Genomic DNA, 17,529 nt, shown 5'->3' on the forward strand with positions numbered 1-17,529 from the left:
AATGTATCTGCTTGTGTTTTCTGTGCAGTTACCCTCTCTTTTGGTGTGCCCTGATACCTCCCTCAACTTATGTACCAACTCCAGCAGCATTAAGCAGAAATCCAAAGAAATCTATTCTTTGGAATTATGAGGAAGGGAAGAGTCGAAAATTTTATAGCATACTCTGTACAAGGATACACGTCACCATTCTTATCTATGTCATGCCATTCATGGAGGGTCAGTAGGTTCAGGGGATTCTGGAAGCACCAAGTTCTGTGGGGTTAATCACAGCTGCGTTCATGGGCAGTAAAAGAGAAGGGCCTTATCTTGGTCACTTTCTCAATGCTAGTAGCTACAAAAAGAAGAGGACAGCAGACATCTTAGGGAGAAGAGCCAACATTAAATGAAATGTCCTAATTACTCTAGGCAACTTCTCATGATGGACTCCCATAGCTCCTCAAATCCCTACATACTTGCACAAGGGATAGTGTAATATTACTGGAGTGTCTGACTGCATATTAACATTATTTTTGTTGAAAAAAATAAAAATAGGTTCAAGTGATAGGGTTTGAAAAGGGTTCACAGTGCGAGGGAAGCTATTGTAACAATGTGGACAGAACTCTTTGGATGGATTCATCATGTTTTGTTTTGTTTTTTTGCTGCTTCAGAATCTGTAGTAGAGATTGGTGTGTTCCATGATGCATTCCCGTTTCTTATAAGTTTTACATGGAATACCCCATTAGGAAGAAGTGCACGTAAGGAAGATTAGTGAATCAAACTCCTCTGCCCTCTGTCAGCAGTGGGTGCAAAGGGATTTAGACCAAGTGCTTTCATCCTTTTATGTGCAAAGTTTTCACTATATGAATGATGTTTTGTTTGTTTGCAGGTCAGGAGCCTTGGTCTCAATATCCCTGTTTAAAGTGTTATCACGTGTCTGCCAGAAAGAATTGCTGATGATACTGGAAAAAATTGAGAGTTATCCTTAACAATTAAGGGTTTTGTAACAACATGGATGGACCTAGAGATTGTTATACTGAGTGAAGCAACTCAGACACACAAAGACAGATATCATATGATACTGCTTATATGAGGAATCTAAAAAAAAAAGGTACAAATGAACTTATTTACACAACAGAAATAGAGTCATGGATATAGAAAACAAACTTATGGTTACCAGGGGATAAGTGGGGAAGGGATAAATTGGGAGATTGGGACTGACATATACACACTACTATATATAAAATAGATAAGTATTGATAAAGACCTGCTTTATAGCACAGGGAACTCTACTCAATGGTCTGTACTGGCATATACAGAAAAAGAATCTTAAAAAAAAACAAGGGTTTGGGGATTATATAATAAATATAAATGTGCAAACCTTTAACATGAAAGGAAAAGTCAGTTAACTCTGTGGTCCCTGTTATGGTGTAAACAATTTGTACCTCTAAATTTAAAATTTTGAAACCTAGCTCCCATGTTGATGGTATTAGGAGGAGGAGTTTTTGGGAGGTGATTAGGTCATGAGGCCAGAGACCTCAAACATGGGCTTAGTGACCTAATAAATGTAGCACACAGAATATCTTATGCCCATTCCATGATTTCATTGCCGAGCGAGAAGACCCATATTATGAACCAGAAATTGGTCGCTCGCCACACACTAAGTCAGCTGGCAACTTGTTCTTTTTTTAAAAAATTAATTAGAAAATTAATTAATTAATTTTTGGGCTGTGTTGGGTCTTTGTTGCAGTGTGCGGGCTTCTCATTGGGTGGCTTCTCTTGTTGCGGAGCACAGGCTCTAGGCGTACGGGTTTCAGTGGTTGTGGCTCACGGGCTCAGTAGTTGTGGCCTGTGGGCTCTAGAGCACAGGCTCAGTATTTGTGGTGCGTGGGCTTAGTTGTTCCATGGCATGTGGGATCTCCCCGGACCATGGCTCGAACTCTTGTCCCCTTTATTGGTAGGCAGATTCTTAACCACTGCACCACCAGGGAAGCCCCTGGTAATTTGTTCTTGAACTTTTCAGCCTCAGCAATTATGAGAAAACAAAAATATTCTGTTGTTTATAAAATACCAAGTCTCTCATATTTTGTTTTAGCAGTCAAAGAGCTGGCTGAGGAGAAATATCTGTGAGCTTGAAGAAACATCAAGAGAAACCTTTAAATCTCAAAAGAAAAGAGAAAATGGGCAGGAAAGAAATCAACAGAACAGAGTAATCAATAATTGTGGAACAATGAAAAATGCTGCGACCTATACATAATGGGTATAGCAGGAGGAGAATAAAGATAACAAAGAACAGAAAATATTTTCTAAAAATGACTGAGAATCTCCCCAAATGAATGTCTGACACTAAATCCACAACATCCAAACTTAGAGGAACATCCGAATAGTAAAGAAAACTGACCAATATCTCTCAGGAACATCAGTGCAAAAATCCTCAACAAAATATTACCAAATCGAATCCAACAATATTTTGAGAGAATTTTATATCATGAATGAGAGGGAATAATCCCAGGTATGCAAGCCTGGTTCAACATTCTAAAATCAAATAATTATAGCCATCATATCAACACCCTAAAGACAATCATTAGCATATCAATAGATTCAGAAGCCCTTTGAAAAAATCTAACACCCATTCTTCATAAAAACTCTCAGTTAAAGAAATAGACTGGAGCTTTCTCAAGTTGATAACAAAGATTTACAGGAAACTTTTATCTTACATCATGATTAATGGTCAAAAACATGAAGCTTTTCCACTAAGTTCAGGTAAAAGCAAGGATGTCCTCTTTCATGGCTCCTTTTCCATATTTTACTTCAAGTCCTTGCTAATGCAATAAGGCACAAAAATAAATAAAACAAATACAGATTGGGTAGAAAAAAATGAAAGCAACCTAAATAAAATGTGGACCAATATACTTTATGGACACCTCACCAAAGAAAATAGACACTATGCATATAAGTATACAGAAGAATAATCCAGATTACATGCTGCCATGAAAAAGCAAATTAAAAATACAATTACATACCACCATGTAACACTTAGAATGGCTAAAATGTGAACAATGACAAGAACAAATTCTGTAGGAGATGTGGAACAATAGGAAATGTCATTTGTTATTGGTGGAAATGAAAAATAATACAGCTACTTTGGTAGTCTGATTCACACTTGCTATAATATTGAACATTCCCTTACTGTACAATCCGGCAAGTGTTCTCATGGATATTTACTGAAAGTAGTTTAAAACATACTTCCAGAGGAAAACCTGCATATGGATATTTATAGCACCTAATTCAATATTGCCAAAATGTGAATGAAACTAAGGTGTCCTCCAGTAGGTGAATGAAATGATATAGTATTAATATATTCTGGGAATGGGATAATATTGAGCACTAAAAAAGTAAACTATCAAGCCATAAAAATAGATGGGGATTCTTATTTTCTTTTGAAATATAGGTGATTTTCTTTATCTTGTAATTTAAATTTTATTGGAGTATAGTTGATTTACAATGTTGTGTTCATTTCAGCTGCACAGCAAGTGATTCAGTTACACATATGCATATATTCATTCTTTTTCAGATTCTTTTCTGATAAAGGTATTCTCAGAATATTGAGTAGAGTTCCCTGTGCTATACAGTAGGTCCTTGTTGCTTATCTATGTTATATATAGTAGTATTCGTATGTTTACCCCAAGTTCCTGATTTATCCCTACCCCCCACCTTTCCCCTTTGGTAACCATAAGTTTGTTTTCCAAGTCTGTGAGTCTGCCTCTGTTTTGCAAGTTAGTTCATTTGTATCAATTTCTAGGTTCCACCTAGAAGTGATATCATACAATATTTGTCTTACTCTGTCTGACTTACTTCACTTAGTACAATCATCTCTAGGTCCATCCAAGTGACTGCAATTGGCATTATTTTCTTCTATTTTATGGCTGAGTCATATTCCATTGTATATATGTATCACATATTCTTTACCTATATTCATATGTTGATGGACATTTTGGTTGCTTCCATGTCTTCGCTATTGTAAAGAGTGTTGCAGTGAACATTGGGGAAGATGTGTCTTTTCGATTTATGCTTTCCTCCAGATATGCGCACAGGAGTGAACTTGCTGGATCATCTGGTAGCTCTATTTTATTTTATTTCATTTCATTTCATTTCAATTTCAATTTTTTTGGAGAAGAGTTGATTTACAATGTTGTGTTACTTTCTGCTGTGCAGCACAGTGAAGCAGTTATACATATATCCAATCCTTTTTGGATTCCTTTCCCATACAGGTCATTACAGAGTATTGAGTAGAGTTCCCTGTGCTATACAGTAAGCCCTTATTTGTTTTCTCTTTTATATATAGTGGTGTGTATATGTCAATCCCAATTTCCAGTTTATCCCTGCCGCCTCCCCTCACTCTGGTAACCTCCATTCTGTGCTCCATAGTGGCTATTACCAATTGACATTGCCACTGATAGCGTAGTATTGGTGGCACAGTGGTTAAGAATCTGCCTGCCATTTCAGGGGTCACAGGTTCGAGCCCTGGCCCGGGAAGACCTCACATGTCACAGAACAAGTAAGCCCGTGCACCACAACTACTGAGTCTGCACTCTAGAGCCCACGAGCCACAACTACTGAAGCCTGTGTGCCTAGAGCCTGTGCTCCACAAGAGAAGCCACCGAAAAGAGAAGGCTTTGTACCACAACGATGAGTAGCCCCCGCTTGCTGCAGCTAGAGAAAAGCCACATGCAGCAATGAAGACCCAATGCAGATTAAAAAAAATAATAATAAGTAGTAGGTTTCTCTTTTTCCCACACCATCTGAAGCATTTCGTGTTTGTAGACATTGTGATGATGGCTATTCTGAGTGGTTCCAGGTGATACTTCTTTGTACATCTGATTTGCATTTGTCTAACATAAAGCAATGGTGAGCATCTTCATATGTGCTTTTCTTTTTGAACAGTGTGAGTAAAATTTACCCCTTGAAAAAGGGTTATTGAAAGGTTGCCTTGTTTTGAAGTCTATTTCGATTACCTACCCTAAGACATTTTTTGAGGGCTGTTGTCATTTACAGCTCCCCAGGCATTTTGAATATGAAGTGCCTATAAGGTCCAGTTTTTAGAGTTGTTGTTATGGGAAACAGAAGGCGGCAGGATTTCTACTGTCCCTGTCTGGTTGCTGACACAACCTTAGATGTAGGGAAAGTCCTATTCCTGGGTTTTAAATTAGAGTGGAATGTGCCTGACCAAACATGTAAGGGCTTCTGTCCCATTCCTTCTTCCCCCTTACCCTTCATCCCCCGAACAAATACAAACCCCTGCAAAATCACCTGTTGAGGGTGCTGTCTTGCAGAGTGGGATGACCCTAACGAAGAAGTCTGGAGGTCGGAACCCAAACACCAGGATATGTTGAGACCAGGTGATTTTCCAAGTGTCATCCAGCCCAGAGAGTCCACCATCCTTTGGGTGTCAGAGGGTTGATTTAGTAGTATGAGGGCACACTTAGATCTGGAGATTGTGATCCCATGCAGAGGGGACCAGGTACTACATGTTCAAGGGGGGTGAATTAGCTGGCATATCCTCCCGAGGTCCTCAGGCCCACAACAGTCCAGTCTTGGGACCAAATTGGGTCTGTGTCCAGGGATGTGACACTAGCACGTTCACCGCGACTAAACGAATTTAGTGATCATTTTTCATTTCTGTAATTTAATTTTAAATTTATAATGGAGTATAGTTGATTTACCATATTGTGTTCATTTTTGACATACACCAACATGATGCATTTATACAGAGATGACTATATATTCTTTTTAGAATTATTTTCCCATTGAGGTTACTAAAGGGTGTTGAGAAGAGTTCCAAGTGCTCTACAGCGGGTCCATGTTGATTACAAGTTTTCTCTCTGTAAATATGTATATACTAACTCCAACCTCATGATTTATGCCTCCAACACACCTTTCCAGTTTGGTAACCATAAGTTTGTGTTCTAAGTCTGGGACTCTGTTTCTGTGTTGTAAGATAGTACCTTTCTATCAATTTTTAGATTCCCCTGATAAGTAATATCATATGATATTTTTCATTGTCTGATTTATGACACTTAGTATGAATGTATCTAGGTCCTTCCGAGTGGCTGCAAATGGCCTTATTTCATTCATTTCATGGCTGAGTAATATTCCATTGTACATATCTACCATAATTTCTTTATCCATTCTTCCTTCCAAGGACTTTTAGGTAGCTTCCAAGTAGAGGCTCTTGTAAACAGGGCTGCATAAATTTTGGAATGCCTGGGTCCTGTCAATTTACGTTTTTTCCAAGATACAGGCCCAGGAGTGGTATCGCCATATGCTCTGAAGCTCTGGTTTTTAGATTTTTAAGGAATCACCACCCACTTCTCCAGAGTGGCTGTTAGCAATTTACATTCCCACCATCAGCTTGTCAGGGTTCCCTTTTCTGCACACCCTGTCCTGCATTTCAGGTTTTACACTTTGTGAGGTTGGCCATTCTGACTGGTGCGAAGTGATATCTCTTTGTAGTATTAATTTACATTGCCCACCTGTTCTGTTGGTCAAAAATGGAGTAAGAGTTTTTCCTGAATATATTAAGGAATAACGCATGCGGCCTTTTTGGCAAACTGCATCATTGGCGATGTTCAGCAGCTTTGCATGTGCTTTAATGGCGAGTGCAAACTACCTCTTGAAATTCCTTTCCTGCAATTCTGCCTTGCTTACAAGGCCTTTAGGAATACTTGGCTGAAGAAATGGCTCCATTAGAGGTGTCAATTACAACCCTGCATGTTTGTGAATTGCAGTGCCCCTGAGCACCGGTTTTCAACTTGTTGTTTAGGGAAGCAGACACAAAGGGGCTGGATTTCTACAGACCCATTCCGGTTACTGGGGCACCTGAAGGCTAGGGAAATTCTTCTTCCAGATTAGGAAACTAGAGTGGCATATGCCTGTCCAAACATCTAAGGCTCGTGTCTCATTCCATCCCCCCATTCCCCTTCTTCACCGGAAAATTCCAAGCCGTGAAAAACTGGCTGTTGAGTGTGCTGCCTTCCCAAAGTGGGGAGACTCTAAGGAAAGGAGCTGGGGAACCCGAATACCAGGAGAAGTGGAGATGGGGTGACGTTTGCAAACTCTTCCCGATCAGACGGTGTACCATCCTCTGGATGTCCCATGAATGTTTTAGCTGTAGGAAGGGTCCCCTGCATCTGGAGATATGGGACCCATGGAATGGGGGCCAGGCAGTATTACTCTAAAAGTGTTGCATTTGCTGTCCCATCCTCACGAAGCCTCTTAGACCAACGAGTGTAGAGCCTTAGGTCCCATCCAGCTCTGTGTCTAGATGTGGTCAGTCCAGGTTGCATCACAGCCCTTGAACAAATTTTGTAAGAATTTCTCTCTCTCTCACTGTCTTTTTTTTTGTTCTTGTTATTTAATTTTATAATGGGGTATAGCTGATTTTCAATACTGTGTTTCTTCCTACTCTGCATCTATCCACTTGATTCACTTAAAGAGAGACATCAATAAATTGTTTTACAGATTCTTACCAGTCTTATATATCCTTTTCCGGTGACAACAGTGTGCTGAGTCCAGCTCGTTGAGCTATACAGTAGGTCCTGTCGAATACCTATTTTGTTTATGGAACTGTATCTATGCTAATTTCAACCTCCTGGTTTATGCATCACCCCACCCCACCTTTCTTCTTTAGCAGCCATAAGTGTGTTTTCTAAATGTGTGACTGTTTCTGTTTTGTAATTGAGTTCATGTGTAGCCATTTTTAGATACTATCTATAAGTGATACCTTATGGTAAGTCTCCTTTTATGTCTGACTTAGGTCACTTAGAATGATCATACCTCAGTCTCCACGAGTTGCTGCAATTGGCCTTATTTCATTGATTTAATTGCAGAGTAATGTTCCATTGTACAGAAGTACCACATCTTCGTTATCCATTTATTGCTTCCAAGGACATGTAAGTTGTACCCAAATCGAGGCATTTCTAAACAGAGCAGCACTAAACGTATGGGGTGCCTGTGTCCTGTCGATTTTTGGTTTTCCCAAGATATGCGGCAAAGAGTGGAAGAGATGTATGCTCTGTAGCTCTGTATTTTAGACGTTTTAGGGAACACCATAGACTTCTCCAGAGTGGCCGTTGGCTATTTACATCCCCGTCATCAGTGAAACAAAGCTCCCTCTTCTCCATGGCCTGTCCAGCATTTTTGCTGTCTACACTTTTCCAGGATGGCCTTTTGATGAATGCGAAGTGATACTTCTTTGTAGTATGGATTTGCATTGCCCGCTTGTTTGATTGGCCAAAAAGGGCGTATGCGTTTTTTTCTGAATATATTTATTTTTATAATGGGGTTTAGCTGATTTTCACTGCTGTGTTTATGCCACTTTACACCCACTTGATTCATTTACAGAGAGAAGTCAATACATAGGTTTTAAGATTCTTACTAGTCAGATATATTCTTGTGCGATGAATAGGGGGAGTTGAGTCCAGTTCACTGAGCAAGCAGTAGGTCTTGTCTATTACACATTTGGTTTATGGAACGGTATCTGTGCTAATTTCAAACCCTTGTTTTATGCATCACCCCACCTCACCTTTCCCGTTAAGCAGCCATAGTGTGTTTTCTAAATGTGTGACTCTCTTCTGTTTTGTAATACAGTTAATGTGTAGCGATTTTTACATGCCCTCTATAAGTGATATCTTATGATGTGTCTTTTTCTGTGTGACTTATTTCACTTAGAATCATCGTACTTAAATCCACTCATCATGCTGCTACTAGACTTATGACATTGATTTCATGGCTGAGTGATATTCCATTGTACATAAGTAGCACAACTTGTTTATTACATTTTTCTCTTTCCTGGGATATTTAAGGTGTACCGAAGTGGAGGTTCTTGTAAACAAAGCAGCCCTAAACTTTGGGGTGCCTGTGTCTTGTTGATATTTAGCTTTCCCTATTTATACGCCCATGAGTGGAAGTGCCCTATGCTCTCTAGCTGTGTTTTTTAGATGTTTTGGGAAACACCATACACTTCTCCAGAGTGGCCGCTGGCAATTAACATCCCGCCCATCAGCGTAACAAGGCTCCCATTTCTCCCTGGCCTGTCCTGCATTTCTCGTTTTTACACTTTTTTAGGATGGCCATTTTGACCGCTGGGAAGTGAGACTTCTTTGTAGCGCTGATTTGCATTTCCTGCTTGCTTGGTTGGCCCAAAAGCACGTATGCGTTTTTTTCTGAATATATTCGGGAAAAAACGCATACGCCCTTTTTGGCTAAGGGCATCATTGTCAACGTTTTGCCGCTTTTCATGTGCTTTTAAAGCGATTCGAATCTACCTCCTGAAATCTGTTTCCTGCAATTCTGCCTTACTTTCAAATCCTCTTCGTTGCCTTCCTTCAATATATTTTTGGATGATAGTTATCATTTATAACTCTGCAGGTTTGTGAATTACAGTGCCCCTGAGCTCCATTTTTCAACTCGCTTTTTTGGGAGCTGGCTGCAAAACCACAGGATTGCTTCAGGCCCTATTCTTGTTCTGGGGGCAGACTGAGCCTGTGGTTAATTCTTCTTCCTGATGGCAAATTAGAGTGACCTGTGCCTGTCCGAAGAGCTAGAGCTAGTCTCTCATTGGTTGTCCCTCTTCCCATTCATCCTCAGGACAAATTGCAAACTGTACGAAAGAGGAGGTTAAAGGTGCTGATTCTCCAAGTGGGGAGATTGTTAGGAAAGCGGCTGGAATGGCGAACCCGAGCACCAGGAGATGAGAAATGAGGTGCGTTTTAGAAACCTTTCCCGATCACACGGTGTCCCATCCTCTGGGTTTCCCATGCATGTTTTCGCTGTAGAAAGATTCCCTTGAACCTGGAGATTTGGGACCCATGGAATGGGTCCCACGCAGTATTACTTTAAAGGGTCTGCATTTGCTCACCCAACCTCACCAAACCTCGCAGCCCCAAGAGTGTCCAGCCTTATGTCTCATTCAGTTGAGGGTCTAGATATGGTCAATCCAGGTTGCATCACAGTCCCTGAAAGAATTTTGTAAGAATTTCTCTGACTTTCACTGTCTTTGTATTTTTTTTGTAATTTATTTTTATAATGGGGATTAGCTGATTTTCACTGCTGTGTTTATGGCACTTTACACCCACTTGATTCACTTACAGAGAGATATCAATACATAAGGTTTCAGATGCTTACTAGTCAGATATATACTTGTGCAGTGAATAGGGGGTGTTGAGTCCAGTTCACTGAGCAAGGAGTAGGTCTTGTCTATTACGTATTGGGTTTATGGAACGGTATCTGAGCTAATTTCAAACCCTTGTTTTATGCATCACCCCACCTACCTTTCCCGTTAAGCAGCCATAGTATGTTTTCTAAATGTGTGATTCTGTTCTGTTTTGTGATTCAGTCCATGAGTAGCGATTTTTACATTCCCTCTATAAGTGATATCTTATGATAATTGTCTTTTTCTGTGTGACTTATTTCACTTAGACTCATCGTACCTAAATCCACTGATCATGCTGCTGCTAGCCTTATGACATTGATTTCATGGCTGAGTGACATTCCATTGTACATAAGTACCACAACTTCTTTATCCATTTTTCTCTTTCCTGGGATATTTAAAGTGTACCGAAGTGGAGGTTCTTGTAAACAGAGCAGCCGTAAACATTGTGGTGCCTGTGTCTTGTTGATTTTTAGCTTTCCCTATTTATACGCCCATGAGTGGAAGTGCCCTATGCTCTCTAGCTGTGTTTTTCAGATGTTTTGGGAAACACCATACACTTCTCCAGAGTGGCCGTTGGCAGTTTACATCCCGCCCATCAGCGTAACAAGGCTCCCATTTCGCCCTGGCCTGTCCTGCACTTCTGGGTTTTACACTTTTTTAGGATGGCCCTTTTGACCGCTGGGAAGTGAGACTTCTTTGTAGTGCTGATTTCCATTTCCCGCTTGCTTGGTTGGCCAAAAAGGGCGTATGCGTTTTTTCCTGAATATATTCAGGAAAAAACGCATACGCCCTTTTTGGCCAAGTGCATCATTGTGAACGTTTTGCCGCTTTTCAGGTGCTTTAAAGGCGATTCGAATCTACCTCCTGAAATCTGTTTCCTGCAATTCTGCCTTACTTTCAAATCCTCTTCGTTTCCTTCCCTCAATATATTTTTGGACGATAGTTATCATTTATAACTCTGCAGGTTTGTGAATTGCAGTGCCCCTGAGCTCCATTATTCAACTCGCTTTTGGCGAACTGGCCGCAAAAACGGAGGATTGCTTCAGGCCCTATTTTGGTTCCGCGGAGCAGGCTGAGCCTGTGGTTAATTCTTCTTCCTGATGGGAAATTAGAATGACAAGTGCCTGTCCGAAGAGCTAGAGCTAGTCTCTCATTGGTTGCCCCTCTTCCCATTCATCCTCAGGACAAATTGCAACCTGTACGAAACAGGAGCTTAAAGGTGCTGATTCTCCAACTGGGGAGATTGTTAGGAAAGCAGCTGGAATGGCGAACCCGAGCACCAGGAGATAAGAAACGAGGTGCTTTTTAGAAAGCTTTCCCGATCACATGGTGTACCATTCTCTGGGTTTCCTATGCATGTTTTCGATGTAGGAAGATTCCCTTGAACCCGGAGATTTGGGACGCATGGAATGGGTACCACGCAGTATTACTTTAAAGGGTCTGCATTTGCTCACCCAACCTCACCAAACCTCGCAGCCCCAAGAGTGTCCAGCCTTATGTCTCATTCAGCTGTGAACCTCGATATGGTCAATCCAGTTTGCATCACAGCCCCTGAAAGAATTTTGTAAGAATTTCTCTCTCTTTCACTGTCTTTGTTTCTTTCTTTGTAATTTATTTTTATAATGGGGATTAGCTGATTTTCACTGCTATGTTTATGGCACTTTACACCCACTGGATTCACTTACAGAGAGATATCAATATATAGGTTTTCAGATGCTTACTAGTCAGATATATTCTTGTGTGGTGAATATGGGGTGGTGAGTCCAGTTCACTGAGCAAGGAGTAGGTCTTGTCTATTACACATTTGGTTTATGGAACGGTATCTGTGCTAATCTCAAACCCTTGTTTTATGCATCACCCCACCTCACCTTTCCCGTTAAGCAGCCATAGTGTGTTTTCTAATTGTGTGACTCTGTTCTGTTTTGTAACTCAGTTCATGAGTAGCGATTTTTACATTCCCTCTATAAGTGATATCTTATGATAAGTGTCTTTTTCTGTGTGACTTATTTCACTTAGAATCATCGTACCTAAATCCACTGATCATGCTGCTGCTAGCCTTATGACATTGATTTCATGGCTGAGTGATATTCCATTGTACATAAGTACCTCAACTTCTTTATCCATTTTTCTCTTTCCTGGGATATTTAAGTTGTACCGAAGTGGAGGTTCTTGTAAACAGAGCAGCCGTAAACATTGTGGTGCCTGTGTCTTGTTGATTTTTAGCTTTCCCTATTTATACGCCCATGAGTGGAAGTGCCCTATGCTCTCTAGCTGTGTTTTGTAGATGTTTTGGGAAACACCATACACTTCTCCAGAGTGACCGTTGGCAATTTACATCCCGCCCATCAGCGTAACAAGGCTCCTATTTCTCCCTCGCCTGTCCTGCATTTCTCGTTTTTACACTTTTTTAGGATGGCCCTTTTGCCCGCTGGGAAGTGAGACTTCTTTGTAGGGCTGATTTGCATTTCCCGCTTGCTTCCTTGGCCAAAAGGGCCTTTGCGTTTTTTCCTGAATATGTTCAGGAAAAAACGCATACGCCCTTTTTGGCCAAGTGCATCATTGTCAACGTTTTGCCGCTTTTCATGTGCTTTAAAGGACATTCGAATCTACCTCCTGAAATCTGTTTCCTGCAATTCTGCTTTACTTTCAGATCCTCTTTGTTGCCTTCCCTCAATATATTTTTGTACGATAGTTATCATTTGTAACTCTGCAGGTTTGTGCATTGTAGTGTCACTGAGCTCCATTTTTCAACTCGCTTTTTTGGGAGCTGGCTGCAAAACCGCAGGATTGCTTCAGGCCCTATTCTGGTTCGGGGAAGCAGGCTGAGCCTATGGTTAATTCTTCTTCCTGATGAGAAATTAGAGTGAGCAGTGCCTGTCCGAATAGCTAGAGCTAGTCTCTCATTGGTTCCCCCTCTTCCCATTCATCCTCAGGACAAATTGCAACCTGTAGGAAACAGGAACTTAAAGGTGGTGATACTCCAAGTGCGGAGATTGTTAGGAAAGTGGCTGGAATGGCGAACCAGAGCACCAGGAGATGAGAAATGAGGTGCGTTTTAGAAACCTTTCCCGATCACACGATGTACCATCCTCTGGGTTTCCTATACATGTTTTTGCTGCAAGAAGATTCCCTTGAACCTGGAGATTTTGGGCCCATGGAATGATTACCACGCAGTATTACTTTAACGGGTCTGCATTTGCGCACCCAACCTCACCAAACCTCGCAACCCGACGAGTGTCCAGCCTTATGTCTCATTCAGCTGTGGGTCTAGATATGGTCAATCCAGGTTGCATCACAGCCCCCGAACGAATTTTGTAAGTATGTCTCTCTCTTTCACTGTCTTTATTTTTTTGGAATTTATTTTTATAATGGGGTTTATCTGATTTTCAATGCTGTGTTTATGCTGCTTTACACCCACTTGCTTCTCTTACTTAGAGATTTCAGTACATAGGTTTTAAGATTCTTACTAGTCAGATATATTCTTGTGCGGTGAATAGAGGGTGTTGAGTCCAGTTCATTGAGCAAGGAATAGGTCTTCTCTATCACATATTTGGTTTATGGAACGGTATCTGTGCTAATTTCATACCCTTGTTTTATGCATCACCCCACCTCAGCTTTCCCATTAAGCAGCCCTAGTGTGTTTTCTAAATGTGTGAGTTTGTTCCGTTTTGTAATTCAGTTTATCTGTAGCGATTTTTACATTTCCTCTATAAGTGATATCTTTTGAAAGGTGTTTTTTTCCTTTTGACTTATTTCACTTAGAATCTTCGTGCCTAAATCCACTCATCACGCTGCTACTAGCCTTATGACATTGATTTCATGGCTGAGTGATATTCCATTGTACATAAGTACCGCAACTTCTATATCCATTTTCATCTTTCCTGGGATATCTAAGGTGTACCGAAGTGGAGGTTCTTGTAAGCAGAGCAGCCCTATACTTTGGGGTGCCTGTGTCTTGTTGATTTTTAGTTTTCCCAATTTATACGCCCATGAGTGGAAGTGCCATATGCTCTCTAGCTGTGTTTTTTAGATCTTTTAGGAAAGCCCATACTCTTCTCCAGAGTGGCCGTTGGCAATTTCCATCCCACCCATCAGCCTAACAAGGCTCCCTTTTCTACTTGGCCTGTCCTGCATTTCTGGTTTTTACACTTTTTTAGGATGGCCCTTCTGACCGTTGTGAAGTGAGACTTCTTTGTAGTGCTGATTTGCATTTCCTGCTTGCTTGAGTGGCCTAAAAGGGCCAGGAGGGAGAAGGGAAGGAGTTTCAAGGAGAAGGACAGAGAGCAGGAGAAGGAGGGGGTGAGGGAGAGAGAGGGGGGAGTGGGATAGAGGGATAGAGGGAAGGAGGGAAAGACAAAGATATCTCTCCCTCACTCCCTCTATCCGTCTCTCCCTCCCTCTATCCCTCTCCCTCGCTCCCTCTCCTCCCTCTCCCTGTCCCTCCAGCTCTCCCTCTCCCTCCGTCTCTCCATCTCCCTTACTCCCTCCCAGAGATGGAGAGATGTAGGGACAGGCAGAGACAAGGGAGAGGGAGAGAGGGAGAGAGAGAGGGGAGAGAATTAGAGAGGGAGAGAGAGAGAGGTCTCTTCCTTCCTCTCTTTCCCTCTCTCCTCCTTCTCTCCCTCTCTGGGAGCGAGTGAGGGAGCGGGAGAGACGGAGGGAGAGGGAGAGACAGAGGGAGAGGGAGAGACAGAGGGAGGGAGAGGGAGAGGGAGGGAGAGAGGAAGGGAAAATGCGAGGGAGGGAGAGGGAAGGAGGGCAAGACATCTCTCCCTCTCCCTCTCCTTCCACCTGCCTCTCTCCCTCTCCCTCCCTTCCTCTTCCTTTCCTAGAGGGAGGGAGGGAGAGGGAGAGACAGAGGAAGAGGAGAGGGAGGGAGCAAAGGAGAGGGGGAGTCGGAGAAGGAGGTAGGGAGAGGGAGAAGGACAGAGGGTGCCTGCTTCCCTCTCTGTCTCCCTCCCTCCCTCCCTCTCCGTGTCCCTCTCTCCCCTCCTCTCCCTCTCCCTCTGTCTCTCCTTCTCTGGGAGGGAGAGAGGGAGAGGAAGAGGGAGGGAGAGTGAGAAGGAGGGAAAGTGATGGAGGGAGGGAGAGGGAGAGAGGGAGGGAGAGAGGGATAGAGGGAGGGAGGGAGAGATGTCTTTCCCTCCGTCCCTCTATCACTCTCTCCCTCTACCCCCCTTTCTCTCCCTCTCCCCCTCCCTCTCCTGCTCTCTGTCCCTCTCCCTCCACCTCCTTCCCTCTCCAGAGAGGGAAGGAGGTGGAGGGAGAGGGAGAAGGAGGGAGGGAGGGAGAGGGAAAGAGGTAGAGGCAGAGCGGAACAGGGAAACAAGGACAGGGAAACAGGCACAGGGAGAGGGAGGGAGAGAGGGAGAGAGGAGAGGGAAGAGGGAGATGAAAGAAGGAGAGGAAAGAGGTAGAGGGAGAGAGGGAGAGGGAAGAGGGAAAGGGAGAGGGAGCGAGGGAGGGGAAAGAGAGAGAGGGAGAGGGAGAGAGGGAGGGAGAGAGGGAGAGACAGATGGAGAGAAAGAGAGGGAGAGGGAAAGAGGGAGAGGGAAGAGGGAGAGGGAAGAGGGAAAGGGAGAGGGAGCGAGGGAGGGGAAAGAGAGAGAGGGAGAGGGAGAGAGGGAGGGAGAGAGGGAGAGACAGATGGAGAGAAAGAGAGGGAGAGAGAGAGAGGGAGAGGGAAAGAGGGAGAGGGAGAGTGGAACAGGGAAAGAGGGACAGGGAGAGAGGGAGGGATAGAGGGAGGAGAGGAAGCAGGGAGAAAAGAGAGAAAGAACACACCATCTACACTTCTGTCAAATGACACCGGGGATCCTTACACAACCAGGAGAAAATAACACAGGGAGGCTCTTTCTCAGCTGGAACTGGAACTGCAGACGGGGCCAAACACCACCAGGCTGGCCACAAATGTCCAGCCGCTGCTCCAGCCCCGTCAGCTGTGAGTCCGGTCACCAGGGCTCTGAGTGTCTGCTCCAGGGAGCTGGGGTTCACCCTCTCACCCGGGAGGCTGGGCCAAGACAGCAGGGCCCCGGGCTGGAACATAGGTGGGAAAGCATCCCCACAGGATAGCTTGTGTAAGCAGATTCAGCTGCCAGATTCTAGAGGCCCGGGACCACCCTGTGGCCCGTGAAACCCAGGAGCCACGAGGGTCTTGCATCGTGATTCCTGTCCATTGGACTGTAAAGTTTATGTAGGGAATCTTGGAAACAGTGGTAACAAGGCTGAATTGGAACGAGCTTTAGGCTATTATGGACCACTCTGAAGTGTGTGGGGTGCTAAAAACCCTCCTGGCTTCGCTCTTGTTGAATGTGAAGATCCCCGAGATGCAGCTGATGCTGTCCGAGAACTAGATGGGAGAACACTATGTGGCTGCCGAGTAAGAGTGGACCTGTCGAATGGGGAAAAGAGAAGTCGAAATCGTGACGCCTCCTTCTTGGGGTCGTCGCCCTCGAGATGATTATCGGAGGAGGAGTCCTCCACCTCCCACACATCTCCAAGATGGAGAGCCTTCTCCGTCAGCCAGAGCAGGTCCCTTTCTAGATATAGGAGAAGAGAGAGATCCCTGTCCCAAGAGAGAAATCACAAGCCATCCCGATCTTTCTCTAGGTCTCCTAGCCGATCTAGGTCAAATGAAAGGGAAATGGAAGACCACTTTGCAAGAGGAGTGGTGTACAGGCAATAACTTCATTTGGCAGGAGTATGTACAGAATATTCAAGTTTTGTTTGAGACTTCCGAAGCTTGGTGCACTTTTTAAATGTTTTAGTTGTTCACACTTGTTTGTCTCTTGGGACAGTGACACATAAAGGTGTCATTCTCTATGGTTTGAAATGGATCCTATGAGGCATGTAATATGAAGAATTGTTACCTTACAATGTTCCCTTAAGCAAAATTGAATTTGCTTTGAATTTTTGGTCTTGCCTAGACTGATAATGAAACTCTAACTCCTGCCCACCTAAAGTGTGATGTTTACTATTATGGAAACAACACTGGCAAACATTGAAAAGACTTTCTGTAGCTGGGATATGGTATGCAGCTGTAGTTAAGCAAGCAGTCTTTAAAAGGTGCTGTGAATCCAAGCCAGCAGGTAAAAATGAAAGCCGCACCCTTACCCTAGATTAGAGGTTTAAAAATTCCACTAGTCTTCACACTGGACAAGAGGTTGTCCAGGGAGTTTAAAATCTAAGAAGTTTCAAGGAAGTTAGTTTACCTTTGAGTTAGGTCATACGTCCCCTCTGTGTTTGCTGTACATGAATACATAGCTCTTTGTAATATTCTTTGGAAATTTGAGATTATCAAGATACCAATGTCCTGCCAGATTAAGAGTATATTGTAGAGC

General features: G+C 43.0%; 1 pseudogene across 1 annotated transcript; it reads left to right on the forward strand.

The window, feature by feature from the left end:
- The first annotated feature begins 16,325 nt into the window (after positions 1-16,325).
- LOC309653992 (serine/arginine-rich splicing factor 3 pseudogene) lies at positions 16,326-16,874 on the forward strand (annotated as a pseudogene). The gene has a single exon. The product of its transcript is annotated as a serine/arginine-rich splicing factor 3 pseudogene (transcript).
- Positions 16,875-17,529: the final 655 nt, after the last annotated feature.

The sequence above is a fragment of the Balaenoptera physalus genome (genome assembly GCF_965194825.1).
Source record: "Balaenoptera physalus genome assembly, contig: HAP1_SCAFFOLD_1612, whole genome shotgun sequence".
Lineage (NCBI taxonomy): Eukaryota > Metazoa > Chordata > Mammalia > Artiodactyla > Balaenopteridae > Balaenoptera > Balaenoptera physalus.